A 19984-nucleotide genomic window follows, 5' to 3' on the forward strand; every position below is an offset into this window, starting at 1 on the left:
ACTGAACTCTGAAAACAACTTCCTTGTAATTAAGTTGATCATTCAAATTCCTTGACACAAAAACAGAGGACCTCTATGTACTTAAGAAATAAAAACTAAAGTGAAGCAATGAAGAAATCTGCTTACATGATGCAAGATGCTGAAATAGTATTGCATACAGTACATTCATCAATGCATATGCTAATTATGCTCTAGCAAATGGCAAAACTGAGTTCTTCATTTATTTATCTACTCAGTACAGATTGCCTAGCCTGTGATCATTTTATCTTTTATATTGGAATTATGCCATTTTAATAAGTTAAATATGCTTTGAAGTCAGACATATCTGGAGTATTGTCACTAACAAAAAATCTTGGGTATATGTGGATGAAGATTAAGTTGTTACTATTGATTAATCTCTCTCTGTATTATCATTTTCCAACAAATTTTCCAACAAAATTTTCCAGCAAAATGTAGAATATACAGCCCTCTGTTACATATCTCTTACTTTCTCGAATAGAATATAGTATTACAGGGGCCGGAGCGATAGCACAGCGGGTAGGGCGTTTGCCTTGCACGCGGCCGACCCGGGTTCGATCCTCGGCATCCCATATGGTCCCCCAAGCACCGCCAGGAGTAATTCCTGAGTGCAAAGCCAGGAGTAACCCCTGAGCATCGCTGGTGTGACCCAAAAAGCAAATAAATAAATAAATAAATAAATAAAATAAAATAAAGCTTTAGGCTTAGAGAAAAAAAATTAAAAAAAAAAAAAGAATATAGTATTACAGTCTGTGACACAAAGAAATGTTTGAAACAAGCCTACACTCAGGCTTTTGCTCTTAGAGTTCCATAATCACCAACAAAATCACACTCTTTTGCCAGCCCATCAGCTCAAGACCCAGGTCCTACTCTGCAGGATATCCAAGCCTAACTTTGGCCAGATGAGTGACATGGGATTCCTAGGTAATTAGCTGGTGAGTGACCAAAAAGAATTACTTTAAACCATATGAAATTTGAAGCATATTCTCACAGAACAATAATAACTTTTGAGCCAATATATAACCCAATCAGTGTTCTATTCAGTGTTCATGTCTATAAAATGAAATGATAATAATATAAAATATGAAAATTCCTAAGTTATTTTTCCATAATTTAAATATTTTTATTTTTAATATTTTTATACACTAATAATGCATGGCTATAGAAATTTAAAATAATATAATTACTGCTATTAATCCTCCAAAAGAAATAGGTAGAAATTTTTAAAACTTATGAAAGAATCACATTCTTAAAAACTACACAGTATTGAATAATTAAAGATCTAAATAAATGGAAAGGCATATTTTATTCATGAGTTGCAAGACTAAACAGAGTAAAATGTAAATTCTACCTAAGTTGACATATGTGCTTAACACAATTTCAATCAAAGTAAAGCAAGAGTTTATGTAGGTATAAAAATGATTATTGTAGGATTTATGTGAAAAATAAGGAAACAGCAAAGCTAAAATATAGAATAATACTAGTAGAGTTCAGTCAACTGGATATCAAAACATATCATCATCATCATCATCATCATCATCATCATCCTCATCATTCCATTGATCATCGAATTTCTCGAGCAGTCTCAGTAACGTCTCCATTCATCCTAGCCCTGAGATTTTAGCAGACTTTCTTTACTCATCCTTTCCAATGGTGCCGCATTGGAGGCTCTTTCAGGGTCAGGCGAATGAGACCCAGCATTGTTACTGGTTTTGGCATATGATTACGCCATGGGGAGTTTGCAAGGCTCTCCCATGTGGGCAGGAAACTCCACTGCTTGCCAGGTTCTCCCAGAGGGAGAATTGGGTTATAAGATGTCGCTTTATAGGGTCCATATCTTCCCAATGGCCTAAGATAATTTATTATATCAGGTTCACCACGAAAATTAATTGGTAACCCTTAGCCTAGAATTATTAAGATAAATTAATAAGTTCATTTAGGCTTGTGCCTTTCACTGCTCTTAAAAGTTTTGAGCCAGAGATAGACACAATTGATTATATAATCACAATTAAAATCATGATATGTGTTTTTTCTTTTATTTATCAGGAGTATCCCCAGCTATTTTAGGGATGGAGGTGCCTGTGGACATTTCCAGTGATGCTAAGTGTAGGGTCATGTAATACTGGGAATTGAACTTATCTATGCTATAAGATATGTCCCAAAAGACATCTTTTCTATTCCTTGCTTTGTTTTTGTTTTTTATTTTGTTTGTTCACTTGTTTGGGGGCATTACTCAGAAACTATTCCTGATTTGATTTTCTTGGGGGATTAAATAAGATGCCAGAGAAGAAATTCAGTTGTTTTTTTTTTGCATGCAAAATATAAACACTTTCTTACTAAACTTATCCCCAGTCTGTTCTTTTTGAGAAGTATATTTTGTCTTCATTTTCTTTTAGGGGATACATTTAGGGAGTGAGGATATTTTACTATAGTCTGTCATGCTTCTAATTTGATTAGTGCTGGACTGAGTATTAAAAGCCCTGAGTACTCAAAATCTGACATCAGAAGTTAGAACCCATTAACTTTTTCTTGTTGAGTCTAATAATTTTTCTCTAAGGATTTTACATGTGAGAATTTGAGAAGTCACTTCTCTACCTCAGTACCCAAAAGTGGAAAATTAGATTTGGGAAAGTATACCAGACAATTTGTTAACCGCTCAGACAGTTTGTTAACCGCTTCACATTCTGTGTTTCTAATCTTTTACTCTAGCTGCCTGTTCACTCTGAGTTCCAATTAATTTCATGCAGGGGAGCCAAATCGAACCATCCCTCATACCCAGGATGCTAACATCTCACTTTATTTTTTTTTTTGCTTTTTGGGTCACACCCAGCGATGCTCAGGGGTTACTCCTGGCTTTGCACTCAGGAATTGCTCCTGGCAGTGCTTGGAGGACCATATGGGATGCCGGGGATCGAACCTGGGTAGGCCGCGTGCAAGACAAACACCCTACCCACTGTGCTATCACTCCCTCCCCAACTAACATCTCACTTTCATCATGGAGTTTCCAATTGTTGCTGGTCCTTCTAAAGACCACATATGTATAACATGGAAAGGGCAGAGAGTTAGTAACCCAAGGGAAAGTCTAATCAGAGGGAAATGAAATACAATGGAAAAATTCTCCCTTTCTTTTCTTTATGAGACTAAACTCCCAAGACATAGTTCTATCACTTATTTTATTTTTTTAACAATCCCAGTTGATTGAGGTGTCAATTTGGCTTGGCAGTTTTCAGCTTGACAATGAAGCTTATATTACCTCTGCCTATGTTTATAATTTATTTTGTTTCACTTCCTCAGATTCAATTTCTTAATCTTTGACTCAAATGTTCTTTTCTGATGATTTCTCAAGGTAAAAAAAATCGAAATAATGTTAAGGGAAACAATATATTTTTTAATTTATTTTATTGAATCACCATGTGGAAAGTTACAAAGTTCTCAGGCTTATGTCTCAGTTATACAATGCTCAAACACCCGTCCTTTCACCAGTGCCCATATTCCACCACCAAAAAGAAAAAAAACAAACAAAAAAAACCCCAGTATACATCCCACGCCCCGCCCCCAACCACCCCCCCCCTGCATAACTGAAAAATTTCACTTCCTTTTCTCTTTACCTTAATTACATTCCATATTTCAACACAATACTCACTATTGTTGTTGGAGTTTCAACACAGACTCACTATTCTTGTTGGAATTTATTCCCCAAGACTACGGCCCTATTGACAGGGAAATATTTGATAATTTGTTTTCAACTGATAAGAATGAAGAGATATAAAGGTTTAGGATTTCTGTATTTTAGTAATTAAGTCCAGGGAGATTTAAGTTGGAAATGGAATCATTTCCCTTCCTGAGGCAGCATGGAGCAAAAGCTTAGTTCACAGTCTGGAAACATGGCTGCAAGCACTCGCTGGAACCCCAAGTCATATAGCTGGCTCTGGATCCTGCTCGTTCAGCAGCAAAGTGGCTGTGCAAAGGCATGGCCACCCAGGTCGAATCTCGGCGGAGCTCGAGCTGGCACCAGCCCCGACCCGAGACTTGGGAAACAATATTAAAACAAACAAACAGCCCTTTGGACCGGCTGTGGAGCGAGCATGATGGAAGAGCCCAAGGGAGCGCCCTTGGACTCCAAGCAGCCCACGGAACTAATTCCTGCATGGGACCAGAGACCCCACGGCGCGATGAAGCAGTGAGAACCGGGCATCCCCCAATTCTTTTAACCTCTCTCTCTCTCAACTCCTTCCTCCTGAGCACAGCGCAGGGGCCGCGTTTTTCCTGAGCGCAAAATGGAGACGCCGAGCCTCTCTCTAGGTTTCTCCATCTTATGAGCACCATAAAAGGGTAAAAGTTTGTAGTGATGTTATTTCTGGTTGTACTTTCCCTGGACTTTATACAGAAACCCAAATGACATTAGGCCGCGGCCGCGCGACCTAATGTCATCTTAGCATCAGCAATATGTAATGGTTCCTTTCTAATGGGTCGGACTTTTGTGGGAGATCCTAACAAGAATAGTAAGTCTGTTGCTGAAATATTGAAGGCAATCAAAGTGGTAGCCATCTCTCTAGACTGAACTAAGCTATATCCCCAAGCCGGCTGAGAAGAAATTTTCTTCTTTCTCGGGAAGAAACGCGGCATGTCGTCAACTACAGTGTGATGTCCATTAAGCAAACAGACCTGGTGGCGTGGGAATGGGATATAAGGGGAAAAATTATGTACAAGGAACAGTGGGACGCTGGTGGAATCTCGAGCCGGAGCCGATACCAGCGCAAGACCTTCGGTTCCAGAGACTGCTTGCAGACACTCTACTAGTCTATCAACTAAGCCAGAGCCCCACGCCTGCTGATGACGGGAAATAACAATCCTTTTCGGTTTTTTTTCCCTTGTCAGGCAGCGTGGCGATTACTAAACAGGCGTGAACTCGGTGGCGCGGGGCAAGGGGGAAAAAGAAAAGTTATGTAACAAACAGTGGGACTTAATATCTCTATATTCTTAGCAGTGGAGAACTATCAAATGCCTCCTTGGCAATAAGACTGCTTTTCTTTTTTGGGGGAAACCCCAACAACGGTAGAGAGTTGTGTGTTGAAACATGGAATGTAATCAAGATAAGGCGTAAACGAAGTGAAACTTATCATGTACAAGGGTGGGGACTGGGGAGGTGGGAGGGGGCGGCAGGTATACTGGGGGGGTTGGTGATGGAAGATGGGCACTGGTGAAGGGAAGGGTGTTTGAAAGTTGTATAACCGACATAATCCTGAGAACTATGTAACCCTCCACATGGTGATTCAATAAAATTAAAAAAAAATAATAAAATAAGAGATTGCAATACAAAAAAAAAACCAAAAATAACCCCCAGGATAAGATTTGGAGAGAGATAATTAACTAGTAGATTAACAAAAAATTGCAATTGCTAGTGTCATCATAATGCCTAAGGATTTGACCTGAGAATAGCACTGTAGTACTGTTGTCCCATTGTTCATCAATCTGCTTGAGCGGACACTAGTAATGTCTCCATCATGAGACTTGTTGTTACTGTTTTTGGCATATCGAATACACCAAGGATAGCTTGCCAGGCTCTGCCATGGAGGTAGGATACTCTCAGTATCTTGCTGGGCTTTCCGAGAGGGGCAGAGGAATCGAACCTGGGTTGGCTGCATGCAAGGCAAATGCCCTACCCACTGTGCTATTAATCCAGTCCAAGATACAATATATATGTAATTGTTTCCCATTCTCTCTGACTTTGTGCTTTTTTAAAAAATTTTTGTATAATTAAAGAAACTGATTTACAGTTATTGATAGCTGGATTTGGGCATACAATACTTCAACACCAATCCCAACACCAGTGTCAACTTCTCTACACCAGTGTCCCACGCTCTTTCCTGCACCTTCCACCTCAGAAGCACATTTCAAAATTTTATGGTTGCTTAGCTCTCACATTTTTAGTATTGTTGAGTCTGTGCTTTGCATACAGAGATATTCTATTCTCACATCCCTGGTTTAATGGAGATCCTGACCCCTGTCTTCTTTTTCTTTCATTTTCCTATACTCTAGGGCCAAGGCTTATCTGCACATCCCCCTTTTACTACATTACATTTTTTCATCCAGTTATTGCATACACCACAAATAGTTGTGTTTAGCCCATGTTTGTCCTTCTTATAGTTTACTTCATTCAACATATCTTCCAGTTCTGAACAGTTGCAGCAGCAAATTCCATGGTTTCATTTTTCCTATCAGCTGTATTAACTTTGTGTTTCTTAGACCTTCTTCCCAGATATGTCCATTCAATTAGAAGATTTCAAATGCTACATGTGTACAGATGGTTTCAGAGTGAAAATGACCATAGGGGAGGGAGGTTTAGTGTGAAGATGAGAAATTAATGAAACTGATGAACTATATGACAATAATCATGTTTAGGGATTTCGGAACTGACATTTTAAAACTGCTGCTTTATTAGCAACCTCAAATTTCCAGCCTCATCCCTAAAACTAGTCAAACAATTGAAGATAGCTTTTTTTGAAGAGAGAATGTCTTTGACAGAAACTCTCAAAATGTACCTGTTCTAAAAACACTCACATGTCACCTTGAGTGCATTTAGACTGACATTCAAAATCAAGTCTCAGCAAAGTCCAGTTTGGTGGACTACAATTCTTGTTGACAAAAGAAATCAATCACACACCAAAGGAATTATAGGCATTGCCGCTGTGCACTGTTTGAACCAGTAGCAGAGGAAAGAGTGATTCTAGTGCACTCAGAAATAGAGGTAGACTATAATCTACTATAAACTATTGTTTCTACAGATTATGGTCTAGCCAATCACCCCATTGGGTTATGGGATAATAACATGTGTCACTCACCTAAAACATAGGCTTGACAAAGACAAATTAAGCTTTTTTTTTTTTTTTTTTTTGCAACCAGGCTGCAGGCTGGAGCGATAGCACAACTGGTAGGGTGTTTGCCTTACATGTGGCCGAGCTGGGTTCGATTCCTCCACCCCTCTCGAAGAACCCTGAAAGCTATGGGAGTATCCCTCCAGCACGGCATAGCCTGGCAAGCTGCCAAAAACAGTAACAACAAGTCTCATAATAGAGACATTACTGGTGCCCACTCGAGTAAATTGATGAACAGTGGGACGACAGTGCAACAGTACTCTTTTGCAATTATTTATTGAAATATGTTTCTTAATGTAGGTGATAGTGGTTTTTTTTAAAAACATCAAAATAAGAGAGAAAACTTTGGCTCATGAAAAGTGGCAAAGTGACGATGAATTTGTTACATTATTCTGAAGAATTTAACACCTGACTGTTCTCTCTCTTAGTTCAGATATAGCATCATTACTATGATAGTAGGAGACATTTAAGTCTGAAAGTGTCAGGGGGATGTTCCCTTGGAGTGAGGTTTCCTCACAATTAATACGGTTAATTAATTCTATATTGGTGTCACTTTGGTGATGGTATTTAACATTCAGAGGTAAAATAAATGTAATTGCTATAAAAAGTAGCAGATGAGTTTTAACAAGGGATCCTTGATTCACAGGAAAGTGTAGCAAGGTTTAATAGATCACGATATTCCTAAGACTAAAAGAAATGGACTGAAACCTGGATGTTGCTAGGTGTCTGTGACAATCATTCCTGAGGTGTCAGCACAGGAACAAACTTCAGAAAGAAGACTTACAAATTCCTGATCTATTTGAATTATACCTTATACTACTGCCTCAGATAACAGAAACACTTTGGTTTGGTATTCTGATCTGGAGAAGGGGGCAACATTGGTGTTCCATGTAGTGAAACATGACACCTTTGAAATTCATTCCACTTAGAACTATTCAAGAAGATTTTCTGTTTACTTGATTCCATTCATTAATGAATTAATCATCATAATGTTTTCAAGGCTGCAATATATTCAAACCCAGGAAATGGGAATATTCTGTAAAACTAAATATTTTGAAGCAAGTGTGTAAAAACACAAAAAGAAAAGGCGAGGGGAGGAGGGCGAGGAGGGGAGAGCACCTCACTGCACCGGGCACAGGGCATAGGGCAGCGGTGCTTTGTCTCTCCCGCCACCCGCGTTCGGTAGTCTCCAGTTGCTTTTCCCACCCCGGGGAGGTGGATGGCGATGATGAGGCAGGCGAAGGAAGGAACGGAGCCAGGCTGGTTGGTCTCAGTTGCAGTTTGTTCCATTCCCATCTCCGTTCTCCTCTGATTCTCCTCCTGCTTCTTCCTCCCCCATCCTACATCATTCTCCTTCTCCTCTGGGTCTGGATCTCAATCTAGCTTCTCCAGATCTGGCACTGGGACTGGCACTGGGACTGGCCCTGGGACTGGCCCTGGGACTGGCCTTGGAACTGACCAGCCCCAGCCTACTCCTACAGCCTTGTTAAATCCCCCAGCATGAGGGGTTGGGGCTTACACATAGGTGTGGTCACAATCAAAGGGGTAAAGTTCTGTCCCTTAGGGGATGCTTCTTCTAGGACAGATAATCTTTCAGCAGGACACCCGCCCAAGAGCGGAATCCCATGGGTGTGTTTCTCCTCTCCTTGTCCAACTAACATATAAGTATTCATAATATTAATCATTTTACATAGGCATAGCAAGAGATGTATTAAGCTTATAGAATTGCTCTCCTGGGGTCATCTCAATCTCAGACTACAGTGCTCAGGCCAGATTAGTCTTTCCTATCCCTAACAGGGTCCTAGTCTCGTCGTTGCTTTTGGATCATGACATGACATGTCCATGACCAAGTTCTTAACATATAGTTAAGCATTAGGCGCTTTGACCAGGCCCATCTCGATGCCAGGGTAGCACATAACTCACCGCTTGCCCTGGTTCTGTCCCGTCCCTCGTCGGGACCCTGTTTGGGGGTGCTAGGAAGTAAGGGCAGCTGAGGCTTAAGTCCAGAAAGCAGATGCCCAGGAGTGAATAATATTTGAAGCCAATTAAATCCCATGTTACCAAAGCATATTAACAACTGTCTTTCTTTGTCCATACAAAAAGGATATTGTTTTAAAGTAAAACTATTCAAAAGACATAAGAAAGGACAAAGACAATATTAACTTACAACACAAGTTCACTGTCCTAGCAAGGTCTGACCTTACAGATTAACAGAGTTTGATTAGGGGAAGAGCTGAATGACTAGTTGGGGAAGGGAGCATAGAAGTGATAACAGATAAACAAAGGAATGGGAGTGACTCGGGAGCACCTTGATGGGCGTGACTGATATACCTAAGCTCCTAGAGGCAAGGGGAGCAGGACATACCAATGTAGTCTAGAATTGTTTAGAGATTATTACCAGATAAACCCAAACTCTGTGTCAAGGGAGAAAGGACAAACCAATATCTTATACAAGTGTATTTATATTTTGATGTGATCCTTATTATATTATCTTATAATTATAAGTCATTACTCAAAAGGTCATCAGATAAAAAGTATTTATCTGAGTAAGTAAGAAATAGCAGGCTAAAATTTCATTATTACTTAATAGTTTAAGTTTATTAAAGTTAAAATGAACTATATTATTCCACTGTGAATTTCAAACTTGATATTATGACTGTACATTATATGCCTGTGTATAAACCTTTATGATACAGGATGTTTTTGAAGAGAATTAAGTTAGCTAAAAGAGCTATCTCTAGAGGCACTGTGTATTCCTATTCTCTCTAACGTAGCGGTTAAACAAATTGAAAATTCATATTCTCAAGCTGAAGAGGGCTAGAAAGGTCATATTTAATGTGCTCATTTTAAAGCAAGAATAGAACTATTTTTTTCTCAACTTATTATGGTTAGATGGTCTGTTTATTAACAAATAGAATAAACACTGTCAGCACTGGGTATTCTTGGACCGTAATTGGACTTTGTTCTTCAGTTACTGGTCAGTAAAGAAAGCTTTATTATTTTGATTTCCATTGTCTAAGAAGAAGCACCACAAGAAGCATTGCTGTTGTACACTTGTATTATGGTTAATCTAAATTGAGATACACTCTCGGTTTAAATGTAACCCAGAATCTAAACATTTAGTTTGAAATTACTAAACATATTGTAAAAGGTTGTTTGTTTTTCCCTTATTGAGGGGCTTGGGGAGATGATTTTTGACTCAGCTCTGAAGGTCTGATGGTATGGTGCTGTAGCTGGTGATATTGTAGCGCTCAGCTATTGTGGTGTTGACCTACAGTTCTGGAGTGGAGGCAATGAGGTGCTGGACATCAAACAGGGCCCTCAAGCTCCCTCCCTTTGATATATTTTCTAAGCTTAAAATACCACTGTATGAATTGGGTTGAGAAGTTAGCAGAAAAACCTACTTTATTTGCTTTGAACAGCGCAAGTCCAGGTTCACTACCTGGTACCACATGATCCCCGGAGCACTGCTAGAAGTGGTCCCCAAGGAAAATGAGTATTATTATGTTGACACGGGAATGTACAGCCAGTGTTTCACATTTGAATGTGGCTTAGTTAGCACACACTACAACACTAGCAGTATGTCAAAGCTGTAATAAGCCCAAGGAGTATCTATTATGTCATCATGTTGAGGGTCAAAGAGATTTCCCTGATAGTTGGGTGCATGCTCTGCGCTTGGGAAGCACAGGTTCAATCCCTGGCAATACATGTTCCCACAAGTACCACCAAGAGGAATGCCTCAGCGCCATGAAGTACAACCTTAAATGCAACCCCCACCCCAAACCAAAGCATAGTTATACCATTTATATATTGGCTTGTAGTATAATCTGTATAATCTGGTAAGTAGATATTTTATTGACATCATTTAATGTTTTTTACATTAATTAATTATGTAAAAATTAATGTTTTTACGTGTACTTTGTTTAGGTAAATACACCCAGCTATTCTCAGTGATTCCTCCTGGATCAGCACTCAGCAAGTGCTCCTGCTGGTACTGGTGTGAGGGAGCCAAATACACTGCCTGGGATCAAATCAGGGTGGGTCTGCAACACGAAAAACAAGTCCTTAACCCTTGTACTATCTCTTCAGCATTCTTCACATATTTTTATATGTCTACCTAAACATTTAAAATTATATATTGATTTGCTTTACCTTTGATTTGGATGGCAATAGGAGGGTCTATATAAGTCTCAAAGAGTCAATTTTGTGACAGACATGACTGGCAGTTCTATTTTATGACAAACGCTTCATTTTTCCTAAAAGTCTTTATCTCTGTCTTTTGTTGTCTGAAGCAGAACCACACTAGTCCAGCCACACTACTTTCCAAAAGCTAGCAGAACAAAAGAGATTTTTCATCTTTAATTCTCCTCTTTCTTTTTGTTTATTTAATTTTGCAGAGGTGAGCTTTGGTGCCATAGCCAGTAGTATTTGGAGGGAGATTTCCCTTGTTTTGTGTTTTGGAGCCACTCCTGGAAATGTGGGATTGAATCAGGTTGACTTCATGCAAGCAAAGTGCCTTACTCTTTGTTCCAACTCTCAGACCTCTTTAGTCAAAATTTTGCCCAAAACTCAACTAAAGAATTAGGGGCCCATTTACTATGAGATTTTTTATCTTGATTTTTAGTTACAGTACTAATTTTTTATAAACAAGCTGGCACTTGCTCCTTTTAATTTCCTAAGGCAAGAAAAGTAAACAAAACACTTTATTTTCTTTATAAGATGTGACAAGTTAAAAGATTGTATTAATTAATGCAGAACCATCTAGACTTTTCATAGTAAGTATATTTGAAGTCTATCTTTGATTACTATCCACAGCTTCTGAATAACTGCTTCTCAGAGAGATGAAGCTGAACCTGAGTTAGTGAATCAGTGTATGCTATGGCCCCTGTACTAGTGGCCTACTGAGATTCAATAGCAGAGAAAGGAACAGTTACAGTAAAAATCATATCAAGAATGTATCCCTATACTTTATAATCAGTCAAAATTAGCATGTAATGAGAAAATGAATGGTAACAAGGCAATGTTAAGTAGAAAGGATTTCAAACTGTCAAAAGAACTGTGACATGTATATGGGTATGAATACATATGCATAGAAATATTTAAAGATAAACAATTGGAAGAATATTTTGCTGTTTTAGCTACAAATGCACAATCTACTGAATAATATCTTATAGCTATTCATAAAAATCCAGAATCATGGAAAGGCTAGAAATCAAAATCTATTAACTTAGAGGGACGAATAGGTAAAGTGGGCAAGGCAGAATGGTTATTTTTTTAGAAGAGTAAAGTTAAGTTAATAGGAAAAATAACAGAGGGTAGGTCACAAGTGTGTGAGACAAAATCCAGGGAAAAAGCAAGGAATCAATCAATCAAATACAAATAAGTCATATAGAAACTTATAATCTTTAGTTATTTCACTTAAAATCATGGCAATATTTTCATTTAACTAAAATGAAATGATTAAGTCTATTACTAAGTAAATATGAGACATTCTAAATGAAGCAGATAAAATTAAATTCACAGAAAGAAATTGAGGGAACATCTGCAGAAATGTCAGGGAGGACATAAGATAGAAGGGGAGATACTTATACAAAGTCCGGATTGTTCTGTCACTTGCAAGGGTTACTTAGTGTTGCACTCACAATTTAGCAGATATTTCACATTTCACTGATTCATGTTGGCATTTTTGGATCTGGGGATTGTGTGAGATAAAGAGTAATAGCCCAAGTTGGAATTATTTTTCTCAATTATGTAAAAATACTGCAGGTATGGCTCTGAAGCAATAGTACAGCAATTAGGGCACTTGCCTTATACACAGTCAACCTACATTCAATCCTCAGCATCCCAGACCGTACCCTGAGTACCATCAAGAGTGACTCTTGAGTGCAGAACAGGAAGAACCCTCCAAGCATTGCAAGGCACGGCCTCTAAAAAAAAATACTCCAGAGACTCATGCATTTATTAATGTTGTTTTCTGTGGTGATTCAGTTTGAAAGATGCCCCCATATAGGTCTCTCTGGTTGATAGTTTTGTTCTACTCCAGAGTGACTAATGCTAGTTATAGAGAAAATCAACAAGTAGCAAACTTAGCAAGTATGTCCTACATAAGGCAGAATGAACAACAGAAACAGTTAAAGATTATCATTTCATCACATGCCTTTAGCTTGAGCTGCACACACACAAAAGACAAATAATAAGATAGTTTACTTTTCAAATGGGGTAGCCTCTTAGGAAGGAATTATGTCAGTGGAAAGTATGAATAAATAAGATATTAAAATGGCATATTCTGTTATAGCCAGATATATTGCTACATAAATAAAATCTAAGTGAGATTTTAATAGCAATATCTTATAAAAGAAAAAATCACAGTTGGCTTAGAAAATAAAAATAATTTAATGTGCTTCTAAAACATTACTTTGAATTGGGGCTGGAGTGATAACACAGTGGGTAGGGCGTTTTCCTTGCATGCGGCCTTCTTGGGTTGGATCCACAGCTTCCCATATGGTTCCCTGAGCACTGCCAGGAGTAATTCCTGAGTGCAGAGCAAGGAGTAATCCCTGTGCATTGCCAGGTGTGACCCGAAAAGCAAAAAAAAAAAAAAAGAAACAAACATTACCTTGCATCACATTTACCTGGAGAAGTAAAGTACAGATTACTAGACTTACCCTCCAAAAATTTGATTCTGGTTCTGGGAGTGGCCAAAGATAGGCATCTCTATCAAGTTTCAGATGGTACTTATGTTACTGGCTGAGAGACTCATCTATAAGATTTATTGATCTGGAGAGTGGGCCAGTGAAAACCATCACTGGTGATCTTTCAAAATGCATACATTTTATATTTTTTAAGAAATCTTTTCAATTTATACACACTTCAGAAATAAAGATGACCTAATAGTTCAGAAAACTATATTTACCCTTAATGAAAGGGTAAACACAGTTTACTTAATAAGCTTTGAGATCCTTCTATGTTGGAAGGACTATTAAGAACAAGAATACCTGTGAGTGTCACTTGGTGTGCTAACTGCCTTTTTTCAAGGTGACATAACACTTATCAAGTTAAATTCCTCTCCTGCTATTTCAGGACCACCAGTAGTAGAATGCAGATTACACTTTGGTAAGTCCCTATCTAGATGTGATGTTCAAATGTCACTAGCAAGAAAAAATAAAATCTTCTGAAAGAAATAATGGAGAATGCTAGCTAAAATCTGTTAGCTGAAAATAGCTACTTGCCCAAGATAGGCACAAAGAAAGACAATCCTAAAAGCAAATTAAATTTGCAATACATGCAAATTCTTTGTTCTGTCAGGTTCATTAGGTACAGTAAATCCAGAGAGGATTGAAGAATTGGTTATGAACACTAGCCTTCTATTGAATTCCATGGTGCCTGTGAATATTTGTCCTTTGCACTATATATTATGACTTTAGGCAGAGCAATCTTGAAATTCTTCTCTTGAAACTTATTTGGAAATATGTGGTCAAAGTTTCCTAGCACAAGTTCTAGGTGACTTTATTATTGTAACCATCATTAAAAATGTATGTGCCTATTTTCATGCAGCAAGGAGACAGGTGATATACAAAATAAGATGCATCCAGAATCCATGCCCTTGAGAATATTTAATTTAAAGGACAAAGATAACCATGCAACAGCTTTCAAGCAATGGTCTAATAAAAAGCCTAAAATGTAAGGTTCTTTTTTATATCAAAATGAGTGAAAATTGTTATTTTCTTAAGTGATAAATTGAGGTAATTTGTATTTTCTATTGAGCATTTTGTAGACTTTTGATTAGTATATAAAGAAAGGTACTCTTGTTTCTGCAGCCGCGCGAGCTCAACCCCGGAGGCAACTGAACTCCTTTGGACACGAGCAGCGCCCAAAAAATGCCTCCAACTGTGTGACTGGAGTACTGGCCCCTGGGCCTCCAGTGGGGCACGGTCTTTTCTCTCTCAACTCTCTCTTATTGACTGCAGCGAGGTGATTGCCGGTTTTTAGAGTATGCAGATACCCGCAGAAGTCTGGGAACGCTGAGGGGGCGGGATTTCCGGATCCGCCCTGCGGCGATTTAAGCACAGCGCCATGTGGGTACGTTCTTTTCTGCTGCCGCGCGAGCTCGACCCCGGAGGCAACTGAACTCCCTTGGACACGAGCATCGCCCCAAAAATGCCTCCAAACTGTGTGATTGGAGCTACTGGCCCATGGGCCTCCAGCGGGGCACGGTTTTTCTCTCCAGGCTTCTCCATCATATGAGCACCACGAAAGGGAAGTAAAAGATTGCAGTGATGCAATTACCAAAAGAATTTTCCCTGGACTTCATATGGAAATCCCAAATCGCGCAGCTGCTGTCGCAGCCTCGCGACCTAATATTTCCTGATTGTCAACAACATGAAAAGGTTCCTTTTTAGCAGATCTTACTGTGGGGGGAAACTCCAAATAATAGTACCGAGTTTTTTGTTGAAATATTGAAGGTAATCAAAGTAGCAGCTATTTCTTTAGACTGTGAACTAAGCCAAAGCCCTACACTGGCCGAGGTGAGGAAATATCCTTCTTTCTCGGTTCTTTTCCCTTTTCTGGGAGAAACGCGGTGTGGTGTCCACTATATTATGAAGTCTATTAAGCAGGCACGAACTTAGAGGCCCAGGAATGGGAGGGGGGAAAAAAAAAACTATATGCTTGGAACAGCGGGACGCTTGTGAAGTCTCAGGCCGATACCAGCGCATGCTCTGCCGAGACTCGACCCAGGTGGCCACACTTTTGAGTGGCCACGATGGAGCCTAACTAGACTACTTCCGGTTCCAGAAACTACTTGCAACCATGTCTCTAGACTGAACTAAGCCATAGCCCCACGCCGGCAGAGGACTGGAAATATCCTTTTTTCTGGTAGGGCGGCGTGGTGTCAACCATAATATGAGGACTATTCATTAAGCAGGCACAAACTTGGTGGTGCACGAAGGAGGGGGAAAAATCTCTATGTACTTGAAACAACGGGACTTCATATCTCTCCAGTTTCAGCAATGGAAAACTAATTATCAAATGCTACATGGGCAGTAGGGCTGTCTTTCTTGGGGGAAAACTCCAACAATAGTGAATGTTGTGTTGAAATATGGAATGTAATCAAGGTAAAGTGAAAATGAAGTGAAATTTATCAACTAAGCAGGTTGGGATGGGGGGTGGGGGGCGGGGGGTGGGAGGTATACTGGGGTCTTTGGTGGTGGAATATGGGCACAGGTGAAGGGATGGGTGTTTGAGCATTGTATAACTGAGACATAAACCTGAGAACTTTGTAACTTTCCACATGGTGATTCAATAAAAAATAAATAAAATTAAAAAAAAATAAAAATTAAAAAAAAAGAAAGGTACTCTTTACCCTCTCATTTGTTCTTCCAATTAGAAAATCCATGATCCCGGGATTTAGAAGAGAACTGAGTAAGGTAAATGTCCACTAAAATTTTAAATTATTTTTATTAATGTTATTTTGATTTTAATTATTATTATTGATTTTCTCTCCCCACCACTAGCAGAGCCCCAGCAGCCAAAGACCTCCGGAACCCAGCCACAGCCATGTTCAATGCCCCTCTGCACATGTTCGGATGAGCCTCACACTTGAAGGAACCGGCACAGGAACCCAGGTGTGCGGGACCTGGGGCTGAGATCTCCAAGCCAACTCAGATCAGGTCGGGACTGGGTCTCATCCGCCCAGATCCCCCATTTTCCAGTAGCTAGGCGGTCACACCCAGAAACTGCCCCCAGCACCCGTGTAATCCCATCAATGGCCAACATCCAGAGACTATAAAACCAAGCTCCCAGAAGTGGCCTCGTGACCTCTTACAGCCTAGTTCTCCCTCTTGGAGAATCTGGCAAGCTACCGAGAGTTTTCCTGTCTGCACAGGAGAGCCTGGCAAGCTCCCCATGGCATATTAATATGCCAAATATAGTAACAAGGATGGGTCTCATTCTCCTGACCCTGAAAAGGTCTCTAATGCAGCACCATTGGGAAGACCGAATAAAGAGAGGCTGCTAAAATCTCAGGGCTAGGATGAATGGAGACATTACTGGGCCCGTTCAAGCAAATCGAGGATCAATGGGATGATAGTGATAGTGATTATTATTTTTAATTAGTCACTGTGAAATTTCAAATTTCTTCATGGTTGGGTTTCAGGCACATAAAGTTTCAACATCAATACCTTAACCAGTATCTACTTTGCTCCATCAATGCCACCCCCATCCCATTTGTCTCCCACCCACCAGTCTTAAATCTTTGAGTTTCTATAAATAAATTCCTTTCAGTTATATTATTCGTAATATTATATTTGCTGTATTTTACTGTTATTAAGATAAAAGGCTTTACAATAGTGCTCATGTTTATGCTTCAACTTTCAAAGGTACTGCACCCAAGTGCTAGAATTCTTTATCTTCTTCCTAGACTCATTCTAATCTATTTCACCCTACCTTAGCCCTACTATACCTCTCTATTGGTAATATGAGTTCTGTTAACAGAGTCCAAGGTTTTCTTTGTTTTTTTTTTCCGCCATACAATATCAATTCCCTAGCTTTGTGTCTTTCTATACTATATCTGAATAAGCACATGAAACACTTATCCACCTTTTTCTGGCCACTTAACATGACACCTAGGTCATCCAGGCTGTAGTGAAAGTCAAGGTTTAAGCGAATTATTTTTGTTATTATTTTTGGGCTATATCCAGTTGTCCTCAGGTACCATTTTGGATAATGTTTATTGAACCATGAGTGTTATAGTAGAGGAAAGAGAATGTAAATGAGTCAGCCATATGATATTCAAGTACATTATCTCTTTACTATCCCTACAGCTTAAAACACAAATTCTGTATCACGTCATCTCCTACAGGGCATTTGGATTGTCTTAAGATATAGGTATTTTCCATAATTCATAAAATATATTTAAGAAAACATCTGCAGAACTCTCCAGGAAATTGATCTTAAGGGAGTGTTCAACAAGATGATAACAGTGACAAAAACAAACAAACAAAAAAGTAAAATAAAATGTAAACACACAGAATTACATGAAATTGAAAAGTTTTTGTACAGCAAAAGAAACTCGAGCTCCAATATAAAGAACACCCTTCTGAACAGAAGAATATATGTGCACACAGTACCTGGGATGAAAGGGTGATATATAATGTCTATAGAGCACTCACAAAATTTAAGGGAGAAAATACCAATGGTCCCTTGCACAAATAAAGTGATGAGATGAACACTTTCCCAAAGATGACAAAGAGACATATGATAAAGTGATAATCATCACTCATAATTAGGAGAATACAAATCAAAACAATGAGATATCATCTCAGACCCCTGAGAATGGCACATTAAAAAAAGTCTTTAAACAGATAGTACTATGGTTATAAAGGGGTTGTGGTGAGAAAGAAACCCTCATTCACTGCTGGTAGGAATATTGGTTGTTTAGCTGCTAGAGAAGTAATATGGAGATTTATCACCCCCCCAAAAAAATATATATATATATACATCTGATAGATGGATAGAAAAATGTATAGGAATAGGTCAACCATTTGAACCATGTACATCTTTGCATCACTTCCCAAAATACAAAAATATTAATTAGAAAAGATATATGCACACATATGTTCATCTATGCATTTAGTACAATAGCCAAAATATGGAAATATCTAAATATGGATTATGAATGAAGAAGTTGTGTAATATAGACACAGTGAAATATTATGCAGCTCTAAGAGCAAAATCATGCAATTTTCAGCAACATGGGTAGAACCAGAGGATATACTGAATGAGGCAAGTCAGAAACAAAGGAAAAGACACAGAATGATTTCCCTACTGAGTGGGACTGAACAGACACAGCAAGACAGCAACAAAGTGCTAAAGGCGGTGCAGTGGGAGAACTGACCCACACAACTGAGTGGAAGAGGTGAGGGTATTGAAAAGAGTGGCTCCGGGGTCCCTGGTGGAAGATAAGAGTACACTAGTGATGGATGCGGTGCTTGAATTGGGTACATCAAAACCCATTGTTCACTGTGTTTTAAACCACAGAAATCAATGAATTTTTTAAGTTATTTTTCTGCCAAGAATTCTTAGAGATCTAGATCAGTTCTACATCCATTAATAATTTCAGTGTCAACTTAGAGTGAGAAAAGTGAGATACACTTTTCATCTCCTCTCTCCCTCTGAACTTCTGTTATCCCTACAGAAATTTCTAGGTGTTTAGTGGGACCTTACACATCAATATTACCACTACTACTACAATTGATACTGCTGATTCTTGTTCTTCTTCCCCCTCCCTTCTTTCTTCTTTTTTCATTCTTAACCTTTTGTGTTTATCATTTATTTTCATATAACTCATTCTTTTTATTTATTTATTTATTTATTTGTTTGTTTGTTTGTTTGTTTGTTTGTTGTTGCGAAGAAAGTCCTCTGAGGATACAGTATTGCTCAGGCCCTGTGGTACCCACAGTGGTGCAATGGGGCCTCAGGGCTACATCATATGATTCTCAGGAATCTCCAGGGCTAAAGTCAGCCATACTCACGAGGCCATGTAGCACTGGGAATTAAACCAGACCAGATGCTTGTTCTATCTTCCCTGCCCAATTTTCACTTATGGTTGAAACTGATAGAGTACTTTGTACCTAAGTGAAAGAACAATTCTATGTAAGTGTGTTTAGTTCTAGTTGTATAGGATTAAATTTACAGCTTATTTTTTCCCCAAGATCATAATGCTCCATTCCATGATATACTGGCCTGGATAGCCTAAGAACACTACGGAAGTTGAGAAGAAGTTCTATAATCTGCCCCCTGAATACTCAGGAAAACCAACAGTGAGATTCCGTTCTGAGTCCAGAGCTCTGATAAACAGACGGGTCCATGATTAACTCTTATTCATCAAGACTAGAGGACTGATGTTTCAACTCAGGCAAGCAAGAAGCTTAGATTGAATTCCTTATTCCATCACATTTCTGTTTCTAGTTGGTTGACTGGTATTCATTTATATTAGATAAAGCCATTTTCTTTATTGACTCCTGATTTAAATGCTAATTTCATTCAGATATACAACCTAGTCACATCCAGAACTGTTTATTCAGAGCTCCTGT

This window comes from Sorex araneus, chromosome 1, assembly GCF_027595985.1.
Source record: "Sorex araneus isolate mSorAra2 chromosome 1, mSorAra2.pri, whole genome shotgun sequence".
NCBI lineage: Eukaryota > Metazoa > Chordata > Mammalia > Eulipotyphla > Soricidae > Sorex > Sorex araneus.